The sequence below is a fragment of the Rattus norvegicus genome, chromosome 4, assembly GCF_021556685.1.
Source record: "Rattus norvegicus strain SHRSP/BbbUtx chromosome 4, alternate assembly SHRSP_T2T, whole genome shotgun sequence".
NCBI lineage: Eukaryota > Metazoa > Chordata > Mammalia > Rodentia > Muridae > Rattus > Rattus norvegicus.
Window position 1 is genome coordinate 134,801,590 of NC_141537.1, and position 17,578 is coordinate 134,819,167.

A 17,578-nucleotide genomic window follows, 5' to 3' on the forward strand; every position below is an offset into this window, starting at 1 on the left:
CGCAGGGATTTGGAAGCTGGCTTGGGCTTTCAAAACAAATGAACAAACACAATAAAAACCCAGGGAAAAAACCCCCGAAAACGATAATGTTTAATATAGATTTAAGCACAGCCATGGGAGGAGAAGGGTGCGTAGGGAGAGGGCAGCACATACCTAAGTCACGGGTATGGGCTTCTAGAGAGAGAGCCACACGTTTAAGTGATGTACGTGGGCTCTTCCAGAGCTCACCAGCCTGCATCTGCTTTCTCGAAAGTGACATACTTATCCTACAGATGAAGAAACTGAAGCCTGGGCAGATGGAAATATTTGGACAAATAATGCTGTTTGAGGTTGTTGGGCTAAAATTGTACCACCTAATGCCCAATCTGAGAGTATTTAACGCCAGCCAGAATCAACCCGCCTCATTGAATAGGGACTGAGCTTAATAGAAGCTTTTAGTATTTTTTTTTATTGTGATAGCTAACAAAATTATCATTTGAACCTTTAAAAATATTTTATCCAATTTGTGCTTATTTTTAGTTTCGTTTTAGATCTCTAGTCGTGTCATGCAAAATATTCTCAATTTTATATATATCTAAAAATTTCAGTTAAAAAAAACCCTTATATTATTAGTATGTGATGTTATCAGCTTTCCTCAAGACATTTTTTTTAATCTCCTCTGCTCTCTCCTCTTTTCCTTCACGTTCCCATCATCCACTGCGGTCTAGACTGTTCCACCCCCAGTCCTCACCCTTTCACTTTCGTTCGACAGGTGCTCCATTACCCTTTCAGTCACTCTCCCTTAAAGCCCATTTCTTCCCCTGGTCCAGCCCCTTTCTAGTTTCCTGGTATCCCCCCTCCCCCAGTCTTACCTAGATACACATATATAAAAGGTAGACGCTAAGATTTGCATATGAGGGAGAATGTGAGGTGTTTATCTTTTTGGGTTTGACTTACCTCGCTTAATGTAACACTTTGGAGGTCTACCCATTTCTTGGACATTGCATAATTTCACTTTTCTTTACAGCTGACTAAAAATTCCATTGCATAAATGTACCACATCTTCATTATTAATTCCTCGGCTGATGGGCATCTAACTGATTCCCTTTTCCTACCTATTGTGATGGAAGAGAGTAGCAATGAGTTTGGCTGATTAAGTGTCTCTGTGGTAGGGTGTGAGCATGCCTTTTGGGCATGCGCAGCCGGGTCAGGTGCCGTTACAGCTCTCGATGCCGACTACCCTACACTTCTGGACTGAGCAGCGCTTGCACATCAGGGAATTGTGCCTTGGTTTATGCCGTAGTTATGTAGTTATGATGGTGTCAGACACTGACTTGGTGACTCCGATCAGGCAGAAATTCTACACGTGTTTTCTGACTCATAAACACCACCCAGATGAACACGAAGGTTCCTTCTTGCTGTGGTCTGCCTTTCCTGGCTTCAGACTCCAAGCAATCTCATTCCCCTCTACTCCCAGTCCTAAAAAAAGAAAAGAAAAGAACAGAAAAAGTATGCCCAGACTTGTGACTTCACAGTAGATGCCCGTTGGGTGTGCACATGCTTTGTATGACCTGGGGATGATCTCTTTCCTCACTGGCTTTGACTTCTGCACAAGAAATATGGAGCGTCATCATGTTGACAAGGAATCACCGAACAATCGATCTATGTCATTAAGGGTTTCTTACCAACCCCGTTGCACAAGTGTGGCCCTGGGCAGTGTCTCTGAAAACCATTGTTCCTCTCTGTCTGCCGTGAAAGGAGTTGACTGTGTACTGTGGTATGTCCGTCTTGGAGGAAGGAGTTCTCATTGACAATAAAAAGCTCCTGTCAGATTTGCTTTGCAAATCTAGCCCTCCTCTTGCTCAAGCTCTGCAGGCCTCAGGTGCCAAGTAGAGCAGAATGCTGCTTTTGTAGCTCTGATCCTATCTTCACAATGAGAAAAAGTGTTTATGTAACTGATTTCTTTCCTCGCCAGACAGAGTGGCAAGCAGCTGGGGGCTACTCTTCATTATAGTCTTACCATCACCACTGCCACTGCCGCCACTGCCACTGCTGCAGCCACCACCATTACCACCACCACCACCATCACCACCACCATCACCACCATCACCACCACCACCATCACCACCACCATCACCACCACCATCACCACCATCACCACCACCATCACCACCATCACCACCACCATCACCACCACTATCACCTTTACCTCCACCACCACCACTATCACCTTTACCTCCACCACCACCATGACCACCACCTTCGTTACCACCACCACCATCACCATCACCACCATCACCACCACTATCACCACCACCACCACCACCACCACCACCATCACCACCACCACCACCACCATCACCATCACCACCACCATCACCACCATCACCACCACCATCACCACCATCACCACCACCATCACCACCACTATCACCTTTACCTCCACCACCATCATGACCACCACCTTCGTTACCACCACCACCACCACCACCACCACCACCACCATCACCACCATCACCACCACCACCACCACCATCACCACCACCACCACTACCACCACCACCATTACCACCACCACCATCATTACCACCACCACCACTACCACCATCACCACCACCATCACCAACCCTACCATCACCACCACCACCACCACCACCATCATTACCACCACCACCATCACTACCACCATCACCACCACCATCACCACACCACCATCACCACACCACTGCCACCATCACCAGTAAGCAGGATTGTCGTCATCACCAATTACATTGAGACAGGGTGAATTACATTTCACTTCTATTTTTCCTTCCTCAGAACAAAGCCTGGTAGACTCGAGGTCTGCTAGCATCCGTAAGGCCCAGTTGCCTCATAGATAGGTTGTCTGCTTAGCTGAAGGAAGTGCGGACAAGGGGCACCAAACAGGGTCTCTTTTGAAGTGGATGAAATCCCATCAACAAGTTTGAGTATCTGCAGCTCCCAAAACTTTTCCTGGAGTCCTTTGGAAATTGCCCTGAAAATAAGTCAGCTCAGAGCTTAGGAGGGGTAATTAAGTCGGCACTTATGTGTGATGGTATGGGGGAGGGGGTTAAAAATAGGTGGTCCCTGACTTACTCGGTTCAACTTGGGCTGACTTTACGATGGTGCGAAAATGATACATATTCAGGAGATTTCAAATTCTGGGTTTGGATGTTTTCCTGGGTTTGAGATATTTGCTTCGATGTGTCTTCATGATCCAGAGCAGCAGAGAGTGACAGCCACCAGGTAGCCATTCTGTCACGATGGGACTCCCCTAGTGCTCCACAAAGCTTGCTGCTAAGCTGCTGTGTTCAGTAGGGCACCTTTATTAAATACATCTTCAACTCGGGCTATGTTCAACTTATGGGAGGTTTTCCAGAATGAAATCCCATTGTCAGTCAAGAGGTAATCTATGAGGCCCGGGACACCGTGAGGGGACCCCTCAAACACGCCACAGCTTTCCTTGTTGCTAAGATATCATGTTCAGTAGTGGGTGTATTATATACGTTTCAGCTTAGGATATGTTTAAGTTACAATGCCTTTCCTAGGATGTAGCCCCATTGGCATCCAGAGGCATCGATGTAGGTGTCATGGCTTTATTCTCACAGATTGGCATTCAGCAGGTTTGAAGGGAGAGGTAGGGATCTGTTAACATCCCCAATGGTCCCGCAGGCAGCTGGGCCTCAGTGCAGGTGGCCTCCAGTGTAGTTTGCTTCTCTGCACAGTAACCAAAAGAACGCTGACTTTTAGGGCAGCGTTTGGTGGCACTGAGATTTGTGAGGAAGTGTTCAAAAGTTTCGTAGTTGAAATTTTCAAATAAAAAAAAATCTTGGAATTCCACCTAGGCAGTTGACTGTTTTTCTAGCTGACATGCACATATAGGTCAGAGTTCTAGTTACCTGCTTCTGCCTAGCACAGAACCCGACTTGTAGCTTAAAATAAACCTTCAGATCTTGTGACCCGGGAATTTAGGAAGCACTTGTTGGGGCGGTTTGAATCTGACCTGAGGCACATAGCTGGGCTTCCAGGACTGATGACTGATTCCCAAATGGCTGTCTCATAGAGACGCTCACGCCCATGCTCTCCCGTGCCTCCTGCTCCCCTCGTGTTTTCCTTTTAATTTGCATAAAACCTACACAAAAGAGTCTTTTTAAAAATTCCCCTCTCCCAAACATGGCCTTTTTCTCAGTTATGCTTAGGGCTGCAGTGCTCACTGTCATCTGTCTCTGTCTGTCTGTCTGTCTGTCTGTCTGTCTGTCTGCCTGCCTGCCTGCCTGCCTGCCTGCCTGCCTGCCCATCTGTATGAATGGCTGTCACTGACTGCTGAATCTCTTCCAAAGCTCTCCCCCCATAGTTAGTTCATGTTCTTCAGGCATAATGGTCTCTTTCTGGATGGAGGCTGACATTTGAGAAGCAGGAAATAGAAGCTCCCAGGCCTGTTAAGAGCTCTGCGCATAGCTGTGTGGTGTCGTTCCTGTTGGATCACAGTGGTCAAAGCACTCATGTGGCCTGCTGAGCTCAGGAATTTCCTCAATACACTCTGTCCCCTGATGGGGGACTGCACAGCCACATTTCAGAAGGCTCCTGTGGGACGAGGGAGTTGCCAACGTTGTCATTATAAATACCCTCTTGCTTCCAGACCTCCCCTTTCCCAAGGATTAGGCAAAGAAGGGATTCCCCAGAGCGTGCCTGCCCAGGAGGTGGGTTCTGTACAATGCATAGCAATGGAAGGAAGTGTTTATTGGTAACAAAATATGAGTGCTGGACTGTTACTGTATTCACGCAGTGACAGACACTTCATTGCACTTCTTTGCATAGTCTCTTGGCATTTTTTGAGAAACGAATTCGATGTGCACAGTTTTACATTTACCCCTTTGTGACCTCTGCACCTCCCCCACGTGCGAATCTTCATCGGACGTGGACCTTGAACTTAGTGTGCCGCTGTGGGACAGCACTCCTGATCTCGAGTCAGTTTTGTGTTTATACATACAGCCTGCCTCTCCTTAAGCTTTAAAAATTCATATGTTCTCATCTTCCCTCCTCAGTGGTATTTCCTCTTTCCAATTATACTTAAAAATCCAATTTCTTTACCTCATCAGATGCGCTGTTTCCAATCCGATTTCTGCCCGCTCACTCCTTGGCAATTGATGCTACCATGTCACTGATGCTAACGAGGGGTTTTATTACACTTCAGCAACAAAGAATTGCAGGTTCTTTGCATTTTTAAATGTCTTAACCGCATGGAGGCTGTGCATACATTTCACTAAAATGCCTTGAACTTGATCCACAGATACGCCTCTGTATATTTGTGGTATTACTTTATGCTGAACAACAATTTCCCACTCAGAACTGTCCCTGTCGGTCTGTGCGTCTTAAATGTCATCTGCTCGTATTTATAAATGTGGAATGAGTGTACTTAAATTGAGTTTCTTGGGTCTCAGACACTTCTGATTTACCTAATGACCAAATAAGAAAAAAAAAAAAAGGCAGCAGAAGAGATTAAGAAAAAAAGGAAAAAGAAATCTGAGGCATACACAATTTCCAGGCAGTCAGGGATTGTTTAAACCCGCTTTATTCGACAGGAACAGTTAATAAAAGAAACATTTCCCCTAAGAATTGCCGTGGCCTTTAATTAAACTCCTTTCCCATAGGTTTGCAATATAGCATTGAACAATGTTTGGTCAGTTTCCCTGCCTGGGTTTCTTAGTCACATGCTGGACTTTATTGGATCCTGGGTCCTAAGGGAACATTAGAGCAGAGAGAGGCAGACTGCATCAAATGAAAAGTTAATTGTGTTTAAGCTGTGTTGGGAGCCAGCCTCCACTCTGCTTCGCCGAGAGCCAAACCAAACAGGCAGGTGCACAGCTGTCAGTCTGAGTCTGCGCTTGGACATGTACCTGGCTCAGAGAAAGCCTCGTGGCCCAGAGCCTGGTGACCCTGGGACAGGCCAGCTCACAGCCTCACCTCTCCGCTACTTTGGGCTCCAGGACAATGGACAATGAGACGATTCATTCTCCCCCTGGGTCTGGAAGTTTGGGTTTTCTTCAAGAAAGGCGCGCTGCCGCGCTGCAACCGTTTATCAAGACTCGGAGCTGTCTTGTGGGAGAGTGGTGATAAATGGCTGTAACGGCTTGGGAGTTAAACACCGTTGCGGGCGCTAAAGAAGCAGTTTATCTGGTTTTCCTCCTACTTAAAAAAAATTCAGTGTGTGTGTGTGTGTGTGTGTGTGTGTGTGTGTGTGTGTGTACATGTATGTGTACTTGCCATGACACACGTATGGAGGTGACAGGACAGATTTTTCTTCTACCTTGTTTTGAGGCAATATCTTGCTTTTTGCTTATGCCTCTGTGCCGGTCATCACATCTAAGTCAGTTAGTGAACTCCCAACAAATCCTCCCATCTCTCTTCCATCTCCGTGTAGGAATTCCGAGATTACAAACCTGTGCCACCACGTCTGACTTTTTACATGAGTTCTGGGAGCCTATTTTAGGGTTTTACGCTTCCAGGGGAAGCTCTTTTACCCTCTGAGCCATCCTCTGGCCCTCTTTTTGCTCCTGAGCTCAGAATCGTTGTTCAGAGCAGATGCCTGCACTTGGGGAGGTAGGGCTTAGCATACGAGACAGCGAAAGGATGTTATTTATTTCTATGGGACTGGAGAGATAGCTCAGCTGGTAAAGTGTTTGCCACACAGGCATGAGGACCTGGGTTTGTATCACCCGCATTCACACAAAAATCTGGGTGTGGTGGGCCATGCCGGTAGTGTCAGCATTGGGGGATGGAGACAGGTGGGTGCTGGCCAGCGTTGGGTTGAATCAGTGAATTCCAGGTTGAGTGGAAGACCCTGTCTCAAAAAAATAAAGGTGGAGAATGACAGAAAAAGAAATCCAACATTGACCTTTATACCTTTGAATGTATACATGCATGTACACCTACATATATGTACTTGTGCACACACACACACACACACACACACACACACACACACACACCCCTCAAGGATAGGTGACCTTTACGTCTGCTCTTAGGGTAGCTCATGTACCCCTGCCTATCCTTGGACTCAGGAGCTTTTGGAACACCAGTAACGTTCAATTCTTCATCCGGAAGGCACTACACACTGTTCACATCACAGTTATTTATCCATCAGTTCATATGTTTGTTTGCACTACTGAAAAATTAAGTTAAAACATGAAATTGCTAATAGTGGGCCATTCTCCAGCCTTTAAAAGCGACAGTTTCATTAGGTTCATTCTAGCACCTTTTGTACAAAGACATCATAAGAGAGGGGATATTGTGAAGAAGCTCAGTTGTTACGAGATGCATTGTCCAAAGAAGCATCTTGTGATCTGGGTATTGGTGGTAACCATAGTAACCGTTCTACTAAAATAATGGCCTTCATTCTCCTTTTGCATTGGGAGTCAGCACAGTGTGATGGATCCTGATTGGCCTCTGTCACCTGACATGCAGGGGTCTACTTCCCATTATATGGAAGCTGCTTGGTCTTGGGGAAGGTCCTGGGCACAAGTTTTCCATCTCATAAAGGGTCGCATCTCAGAGATGGCTGAGCAAATCACAAGAGACAAACTCTGTCCTGGTAGATGTTATCTCCCTCACATCTGTCGCCTCCCCTTGGAATCTGAGATGACTCACTTTGAATTTCTTTTTATCTCTGTGACGGCATTAGGCCTTCATGTGCTAGCCAGTCTGCAAATGCTCATCCGTTTCCTGCAGAATGTTTTTGTTTTTTTCCCCATGGCTTTGCTCACATGGCTCTTATTTGAGATCTTGGCTCATTTATTTGAAACTTTAATTATTTAAAACTATATTGTCTGTCTTGTGAATTTGTACATGACACTCTCCCCCGACCCCTCCCCCACCATTCTCTTTATGATAGGCCTTGGAAGAAACTAACCTGTCGATGTCTTGACTTTGAACCTGTGGCTTGAATGAAAAGGAGATGATGAACTGAGCCACCCAGATTGTGTACATTGCCACAGCAACCTTAAGCACATATCCTTAATTAGTCGGCTTGGTATGCAATGACGTTATACATTAAACAAACTGGAAATCTCAGTGATGTTTTAGCATAAAATATTTTCTTGCTCATGACCTGAGGTTAGGTAGTCCATCTAAACTCTCCAGGTGTTTCCAATCCTAGGCCCATGAGCCACAGGTAGCACAGAGCAGCTAAGAATTTGACCCAACACAAAATCATGAACTTACTTAAAATGAGAGGTTTGGGGGCACTTTTAAAAATAGCTTAATTTTGAGTGGTTCCCAAATGTGATCTTCGTAGATAATGTCATGTGACTCTGTCCAAAGCTTGGCTACCTGCTAGGTTAACTAAGTTCTGTACTTAGATCACTTTCTGAGCCTGTCAGCTAGGGGAGAAGACAGAAGAACAAGAGGCTAAGGGAAGCTATTAGAAGCTGTTGGAAGCTCTGTCTCCTGACATTCAATTGACCGGAAAAGTCACCAGGCCAGACCTGCAGCAAATGAGTGGAAACGTGTACTCTATACAATCTAGTGAAGCTTTGACAAAGTCGCGTGGTGACTGGAAGTCGTGGCAATGGCTCAACTGACCACAAACCTTCATGACAGAGACTCGTCCTCGATAAATGTGAGTTGGGGACAGAGAGATGTCTCAGACGGTAAAGGTGCTCGTCGCTAAGCCTGATGGTCTGGGCTCAATTCTTGGAACTCACATGCAGGTAGTATAACACAGACAGACAGACAGTCAGACAGATAGACAGCCGATAGAATTGGCACCCAAAGCTCTCAGTGGAATGCCTGGCATTTATTTGACAAATGGCCATTGGTATTATAATATTTTCATTGTTTTTATGTTTGAAAAATCTCTCATGTTCATTTTTTCCTGCAAGTGGAAATACACATTTTCCCCTTTGCACAAGCAGAATTAGCTGAGTGAGTTGTGTTACTATTTGGTTAAAAGTCTCTGTGGACCACATTCTTGCATCTGTGATTAATTCTTTTAAATTCTTGTAAATTGCATGTCTACTTCATTGAGCTGGAACAGAGATATGATTTCAAGTTTATGTTTCTTGTTAGAATATTGAGGGCACAATTAAATGTCTTTCTCCCCCTTCCTTCCTAAAAAAGAAGAAATCAAAGATTCTTAAAATGGATTGCCATGAAAGGACACATAAATATGTTTCGGTCAATACTTGAATTCTCTAAAGCACCATTGAGACAAAGTGTTAACTGTTCTGATTAAATTTGTGATCGGTTAAGGTGGAAATCCATACACTTGCGTGTCACACACTCTTTAATAAATGGCACATAGAGTCTCTTAATTGTACCCATCTATCACTTCCTTCTGTTTCTAGATGCGTAAAGTTAGAAGAATCTGGGAAGTCGTGCGTTTTCATCTTGGCGTGCTTTTTTGATCTTTGTCCTCAGCCTCTTTTGTTGAACCAAGTCTGGTTTTGAGTTAAATATTTCTAACAAGGCTTTAATGACTAGTTTACATCCAGACTGTAGCGGGAAATCTCCTTGCCAAAAAGGGTATCGGAACCAAATTTTATGCAAGATCTTATTTTTTTCCAAAGGAAGGCTTATTATTATCTATTATTTTGTAAATCAGAAATGCCCCCTCCCCCAATCTAAGTACTGTGGTCAGTGTCTAAGTAATTTTAAAGTTTTTGACATTGGACATTTATTGTCCATTCTGATGCTTATATGTATAACGGTTGTTATGACCCAAGAAATCAAAGTGAACTTCGCCAACATGCCCATTGTCTTTGCTTTTGGAAGTCTGGTGAAGCCAGTTTAAAATATAGTGCCTGTCCTTCTTGCTGCAAGTTGGATGAGGCACACTTAAGGAAGGAGAGTAGAGAATTGCTGGAAGGCTCCTTGTCATCAAGTTGAGGCGTGAGTTATAGACATCCCAATGGTGAGAGGATGCATGCTGACTTGCTTGATGCTGCTGCTAAAGATAAGCACCGGCAAGCTTGTCTAGCTGGGAAACAGACATCTTCAGTGGAGACTGCAAGCTGGAAATTCCCAGGCACCCAGGTGGACCTCACCTCCCCACTACCTCATATCCCCAGGAATCCCTTTCCCATGCTATTAGAATTACAAGAAGAAGCCTTCCCAGCTTGTAAACCAGTCAGTGGCATCGGCTTCATTGGAGGTTGTTATTCTAGATGTCTGGAGGTGGAAGAACACATCCATTGTGTGCGGAGATCTGTCATGTTTCTTCTTGGACTGCGTTGCTCCAAGAAGGCCAGGTAAGAGCTTGGTCCATAACGTAAGAGCTCATGAATGTTTACAGTGGTTTAGACACCGAGTGTCTTACACATACAAGTTCAAGTTTTTTGGAGACAGGGTCTCATATAGCTCAAGCTGTCCTCAAATTCTCCATGCAGCTAAGCTTGACCTTGAACTCCTGATCCTCCCCCCTCTAAAAGTCTTTTTAGATCAGCTGTTATAACCCCCTTTTCATGAAGATTGACTTGAGGCCTTGGATGGGGGTAGCATGTGATGGGCAGAATTGGAGTTCAAACCTTGGCAGCTCAGCGATAGAGCCTGTATTCAGAATTACTGCACTTTCAAAGTCCAGGTTGTTCTTTCTTTGATCCTCTCTCCTGCTTTCCAGAGTTTTTAATGTCACCACCTAGAGGTGCCCCGTTGCGAGCTCTGAGAATTAAGCATGTTTTAGACAGTCAGGGTGCTTGTCTTCAAGGAGTTGTTGGTCTCTTAGAGGAAATGGTAAACAGGCAAATCAAAAAGTAAAGGAGTATAGGAAGTAGATGAGTAAAAGAGCAAACAAATGCATGTGCTATCCAATTTCAGCTGCAAAATGCTGGGAAATTCTCACGGAGCAGGGCCTGGAGGGGAGGAGGAAGCCACTGATGTTGGGAGTGGGGGGATGTCCTTTTTAATATTTAGTTGATTCTCTTTCTGTCCGCCTCTGTCTCTGCCTCCCACCCTGTATGTGTGTATGCATGTGTCACATGTGTCTGAGTATGAGCCTGCACATGCCATGGCGCACTTATGAAAGTTAGGAGACAGCTTTGAGTGTCCGTCCTCACCTTTCATATTGTTTGAGATGGTTTCTTGTTTACCACTTAGCATACCAGGCTGGCTGGTGTTTCCCAGAATTCATCTGCCTCTACCTCCTATCTCTCAGTGGGAGCACTGGGATTACAGCCATACACTACTGTGTCCAGCTTTCTGTGGGTTCTGGGGATCTAAACTCAGATCCCCACGCATCTTAGTCAGGGTTTCTATTGCTTCGATAAAACACCATGGCTAAAAGCAATGTGTGTAGGAAGAGTTTATCTTTTAGAGTTTATGGTTCCCCATCACAGTCCATCACTGGAGGAAGTCAGGCCAGGAACAAGAAGGCAAGAGCTGGTGCAGAACTCATGGAGGAGTGCTGCTTACTGGCTTGCTCTGCATGGCTTGCTCAGCCTGTCTTCTTTTCTTGGAGAACCCAGGACCACCATCCCAGTCACGGTGCCACCCACAGTGAGCTGGGCCCTCTCATATCCATCAAGAAAACACACCACAGGTTTGCCTGCAGGCCAATCGGACGGGGCCATTTTCCCAACTGAGAGCCTCTGTTTCTAAACAACTTTATCGTGTGTCTAGTTGACATAAAACTAGCTGACACATCATATTTGTGTGGCAAGCGCTCTATCCGCTGAGCCATCTATCTTCCTTGCCCAGTAGGAAGGCTTTCAACACAGCATACTAAGGTCTTTAAAATTCGTTGACTCGTTGGAGGGCCTGTAGGGATATTTCAACCTCTAGTCTGGAAGGTCTAGGTATCCGTGTGAATCTTTTACCATGGTGGAGCACAGGGTAAGAAGTAGATGCCAATAGGTAATATTTCTCAATTAATTTTATTCTTTATTTTCTTTTTCTTATTCCTTCCTTCTCTTCCTTTTCTTTTCTTTACTTTACTTTTCTTTGAAGTTTGGGAATGAAGCCCAGGACTCCACGCATGCTGGGCAAATACTCTACCACTAAGCCCTATTCCCTAGCACTTCAAAACAAAACAAAACAAAACAAAACTTAGTGTGTGTGTGTGTGTGTGTGTGTGTGTGTGTGTGTGAGAGAGAGAGAGAGAGAGAGAGAGAGAGAGAGAGAGAGAGAGAGAGAGAGAGAGACTCTCTAACCTTCCTGGTTAGCTTTGAACCAAGCTGGCCTTGAAATTGATTTTCTGATCTCAGACTCCTGAGTATCTGAGGTCATAGGCTACACCGCCAGCCTTGTCTAGTAAGTAGCATTTTTTAATGCATGCATCATGATGCTTGGGACATTTTTGCTTTATCCCTTTCCTCTCTAGCTCCTTTTAGTGTCCTGCTGGAAGTGGCAGTAAATCCTTTTTCCACTTCCTGAAATCATTAAAGACCAATGAGGAGACCCTGCTGATTAGGAAGATCATCTGGGAAAATAAAAAAAAAAAAACTGTTGTGGGGTACAAGTCAGAACCGCCTAATCAGTCTCTGAGTGTTGAAGAGAACTAGATAAAAACAGCTGCAGACCGCCTGCTTCTTGTCTTATTTCCTCCTTATTAAGTAAAGTCATGGGGTTTTGTACTGGTGGAGGCCAGGGCTGATTCGGTCTCTTGGAGTGTCTTGCTGGGGATTCTGAGTTCCAGGTTTGTTTGGGGACAGGCAGGCCGCAGCATATAAGTTATCTGCTGGGAGCCACCCAGGAAAGGTGTCTCTGTGTCTAGATCAGTATTGCAGCCATTTTGTAGAAGCCTTGATATTCCCCTGGCGTGACTGAGGCCAGGGGACACAGTAAGGAGGTGTAGCTCGTGTGCTTTTAATGTATTAGTTTTGGGGATGATGGGGATTGAGTCCAGGGCCTTGAGAATGCTCACCATACATTCTAACACTGAGATAGCCTTTCATCTCCTCTTTTGGATGTTAACTTCCTCTGTCTAGTTTCTGTTCCTCCTTGTTTCTCTCCCACATGACACCTCTCTCTCTCTCCCACCCCCAATCAACACCACCTCCAATGTGCTGTATGGCAAGGTTCTCAATTATCAAGAATAAAGTCGATACATGGCTCCAGGTTCTGGTTCTGTTTTTGAGCGCACATCTGGCCAATTATGAATTTATTATAGGCGTGTGAGTCATATCGGCCTGTCTGCCTGCTTGCCTGTCTGCCTTCCTGCCTGCTGCCTGCCTGCCTGCCTGCTGCCTGCCTGCCTGCCTGCCTGCCTGCCTCCCTGCCTGCCTCCCTGCCTGTCTGCCTTCCTGCCTGTCTGCCTTCCTGCCTGCCTGCCTGCCTGCCTGCCTGCCTGCCTCCCTGCCTGCCTGCCTGCCTGCCTGCCTGCCTGCCTGCCTGCCTGCCTGCCTGCCTGCCTGCTTGCCTGCCTGCCTCACAGACTCCTTGTGGACAGGGTCCATGTTGGTTTTAGTTCAGCAAGTTTCCCAAGCACTACCAGTTGGTCTGTAGTTCACTAAAACATTACATTAATATTAATAGAAACCTTTGATATGTCTATCATGAGTATATAATTAACTTTCCACTACAATTTAGGGATAGTTAATATTGGCTAACACATAATACTCCAGACCTGCTCTCAGGTATCGAAATGTGAGTCTTCAACATCTGATCCACTTTTCACATAGATGATGGCGGGATTATAATAAATGATAGTTATTATCAGCTGGAGTCTGCCCTTGCACGAATGCACATTAGAATAAATCTGATATAGACTTCCTGCAAAGCTCTTGGAAAAGTCAAAGTTTTCCTGCCAAACAGTGAATTCTGTTGCCTAAGTTCATGCAATGGAAAGTGAATCACTCTACAATACTGTGGCGCCAACCTCAGGTGGACCTTCTATGCACAGTGATTATATATCTATATATACTTATTACACACACACACACACACACACACACACACACACACACACACACACACACACACACACACACACATCTAAAGAGCCAGAGAGCGGAGGCGTAGCTCAGTGTAGGCCTGGGTGTTTTGGGTCTCAGTGAACATGTGTGCCCACAAGGGTTGATGCTGTGCAATGTCATCTTGAGAATAGCTTTGATGGGATGGGAAGGTGAGGTAGAGTCTGCAGCCAGTCATCTTTGGTCATTTTACAGCTAAAAGGGAATCTTAATAGGAGGGGTAGGCTGACGGGAATTGAGACAGTCAAGGGCTGATGATTGATTTATGTGGCTGTGAAGGTAGAGAAATGATGACCTAGGTGTGGATTCTGGGAACAGGTATTGCTGGAGTGGATTCCCTGAAGGAGGCCCATTATTCTGTCTTATAAACTGGGCAGGTCCTTGGCTCAAAGGAAGTTGACAGTGTTGGTCTTTGATGACCTCTCACCTCTCTTTCATGGAGCCCCACTGTCTCAAGGACCTGCCCATGGCATCTGTCTTCAGTACTAACCCACTTGTTTGGTATGACGACTGTGGTCCTCATCCTTATTTACCACAATTGGCCACATGGACCAACATATTTCTCTCGATAATATTGCGAGGATGACTTAAGTCTCACAGGACTCCTACCCATGTGAAAACACTGGTGCTTAAAATATTTTTTTTAAAGTTTGAATTCATTTTTAGGTTTACTGAAAATTTGTAAAAATAGCATAGAGAATTCCCTTATTCCATAACGATTGTTCCTTACTTAATGTGGGACAATTATTATGACCAAGATATGAACAATGAATGAGGCAACCCATGGACTAAACTGTTTCTTATTTAGAGTTCACTAACTTTTCCTCCAGTTTCCCTTTCCTGTTTCAGACTCCTCCAACAGAGTCCCACGTTGACTTTAATTGTTGTTTTCTCAGTTTGAGTTCCTTGATCTTTTCTTATCTCCCATGATCTTCATTCACACTTGTATGTGAAAGTGCATGTGCATGGCTCTGTCAGTCAGTCAGTCAGTCAGTCAGTCAGTCAGTCAGTCAGTCAGTCAGTCTGTCTGTCTGTCTGTCTGTCTGTCTGTGTCTCTGTGCGCTCTCTCTCTCTCTCTCTCTCTCTCTCTCTCTCTCTCTCTCTGTGTGTGTGTGTGTGTGTGTGTGTAAACTTGGGTGTTGCTCCTATGGAGTTTTTTACCTTGTTTTCTAAGACCAGACCTCTCACTGGCTTGGACTTCGCTGACTAGGCTAGACTTAGCAAGCCTCAGTGGTCCCCTGCCTCTGCCTGGGATCATAAGTAAGTGCCACCATGCCTGGCTTTTTAAATGTGAGTTCATACCCTCATGCTTGCACAGCAACCTTTACAGTTTTGAAGCCTGGACAGCTATTGTGGAGGAAAATCTTCAACCCTAGCCTTTAGAGAGAGGGCTCGCTCACGATTGTACCGAGGATATACAATTTTGTTAAGAATTCCAGAAAAATATTGGCTCTGCATATTAAAGGCTTCATAAAGCTCACAATTATAACAGGGACACTTTCCTTTATTCCTTGGTTAAGCTGGTGGTTGACAAGTGTCTCCCATGTAAGGCTTCTATATTATGGTATGTATGCTATACCACCCTCTTTTATCCTTCTCCCATTCCCATCAATCCCTTTTCCCTTTCTAAGCATCTCCCCAATTCTCTCTCTCTCTCTCTCTCTCTCTCTCTCTCTGTATGTGTATGTGCATGTACTCTCTCTCTCTCTCTCTCTGTATGTGTATGTGCATGTACTCTCTCTCTCTCTGCATGTGCATGTGTATGTGTGTGTCCCAGTTAGTTTAATCCGGATTACTTACAGGAGCACAGGCAGCTTAACGAGAACTACACTACTAGAGAAAAGTTCTCTTCTTCCCCTCCCTCTTTCCTCTGTCCCAGCAACCATCAACTGCCTAAAGATCCTTAGGAAAGGGCAGGATTCCAGAGCCATTCTGCTCCCCATTCCCACGAGTCCTGACTCAGTCAGCCCAGAGCACCAGCAAAGCCCTGTTCTGTTTACGCTCATCTCTTGGCTGGAACATCTCTTCGTTTCTCACCTGTCTTGAAACTTTACTGTTTGGATTTACACAGTGATCTCATGCTTTCTGTGCCAGTTCTCAAGCCATCCTTTTGACTTCAACCCTTCCCTTCTATATCCTGCTCTGTGTTGCTGGGGCTGGGGCACTGTAAGTCACATTTCTGCTTTTGCTGACTGCTTTCTGTGAGGCTCTGTCAGGATAGAGGACTAGAGCATCTGGCAGATGGCTCACTCCCGAGAATCAGCCTACCATGATGCTTAAGCAGCTGCTGGTGGTGACGATGCTTCCAGACACAGCACTGGGATCTGCCTACGGTTTCCCCCAGAGTTAGCAGAATTGGCTGTGTTCTGGTTGCTCAGCAACTGGCCAAGGTTGTCTCTTTAGAATCCCAAGGAGAATCCTTCTGCTAAGCTCAGATTTCACAGTGAGGCCTCTTCCTCAGAGGTATTAGTCTTAGCTCTGGACAAAATTTTCTCCAAGCCTCCAAGTTCTAGTAATTTTGACTTTTTCCTTGTTCCTGCAGCCCTGGGGTTCAAGTAGGGTGGTAGAAGTAACTTCCTGATAGTGATGTGCAGTGTCCTCTTGTTGCTCCATATAATATCAACAGTCTTATCCCTAGAAGACACCGTTATTCAATTCTATGTTTAGCAACAATAGTAGACACTGGAAGTGATCATCCGAGCTGTGGGCAGTCAAAGTTTGTCACTTGGTTTAGGAAGAAGTCTCAGATGTCCTAACCCAAGCTAGAGGTGAGCCTAAAGCAGTAACCCATAGCTCAGTAGCCAATCCAGATGGTGGCAGAGGATGAAAGCGAGGATAAGTACCTGTCAGTGATAAGTCTCTGGTCCAGAAGAGCATCTGGGAGATTCTGGAGCCAGACAAGGATTAGGTCTGTGTGAATATGAGGAGATCTTGATGGTCAACATAGTCTTTTCTACTGACCGTACCACTCCCAACATCGCTAGTGCCCATCTTGGTTTGCAGCACTGTAAGAGGCCCCCTGGTGCTGGGTCTGACATGGTGGGGTACTATGATGGAGGAATACCAGTTTCTAGCATCTGTGGAAGGAGAACCTGGGGTATGTGGTCTGAGCAGTTAAAACATCAAATTCCTCCTCACAGATGAGAAGACAGGCAACCGACTGGGAGATGGAATCCTAGCCTCATGAAATAATGGAACGATTGAGTCTTCCATGAGGCAGAAAGGATGACAAACATACAAGACCAGCATGCCCCATCATAAACCCCTTCCCACACCAAAAAAAGTGCTAATAGGGCTCCCAACCAATGCAGCATTTCCTTCCTGGTTTATCCAAGAGCGGCTCCAGCCCAGTAGCCACTAATACTGACATCCCAGGGAAGTGATCTAGCCTAGGCTTCTGCCCTTCTTTGTGTCCTTCCAGGTTTTCCCTGCTTGCCTTCTTCCAGGCCTTGGTTGGCCCTGGCTTCCAGAAGGAAGTGGAACGCTGTCTGGGTTGTCTAGCTTACTTCATCTCTGTCACAGCTGAGCTGGGCTAAGCAGTGTGAAGGCCACTCCAGGCTGTTCTATATCCCTAGCGCTCCCTGACTAGTTTGTCTGCCATTCTCAGTTATTATCTAGCTATGATAGCACCTGAAGTGTGTACTCTAACCTTCCCAGTCTTCATGAACATGTGGTTT

At 45.4% G+C, this 17,578-nt stretch overlaps 1 long non-coding RNA gene across 10 annotated transcripts in view; it reads left to right on the forward strand.

The window, feature by feature from the left end:
* Positions 1 to 17,578, forward strand: part of LOC102555697 (uncharacterized) — a 61,302-nt gene that overhangs the window by 24,653 nt on the left and 19,071 nt on the right. The window contains exon 4 of one of the 10 annotated variants that reach the window (XR_015686098.1): positions 7,889 to 8,067. The exons of the other annotated variants lie outside the window; for them this stretch is intronic. This is a non-coding gene — a long non-coding RNA (uncharacterized LOC102555697). Of the gene's footprint in view, positions 1 to 7,888; positions 8,068 to 17,578 lie in introns of those variants that run through there. 10 annotated transcript variants of the gene reach the window in all.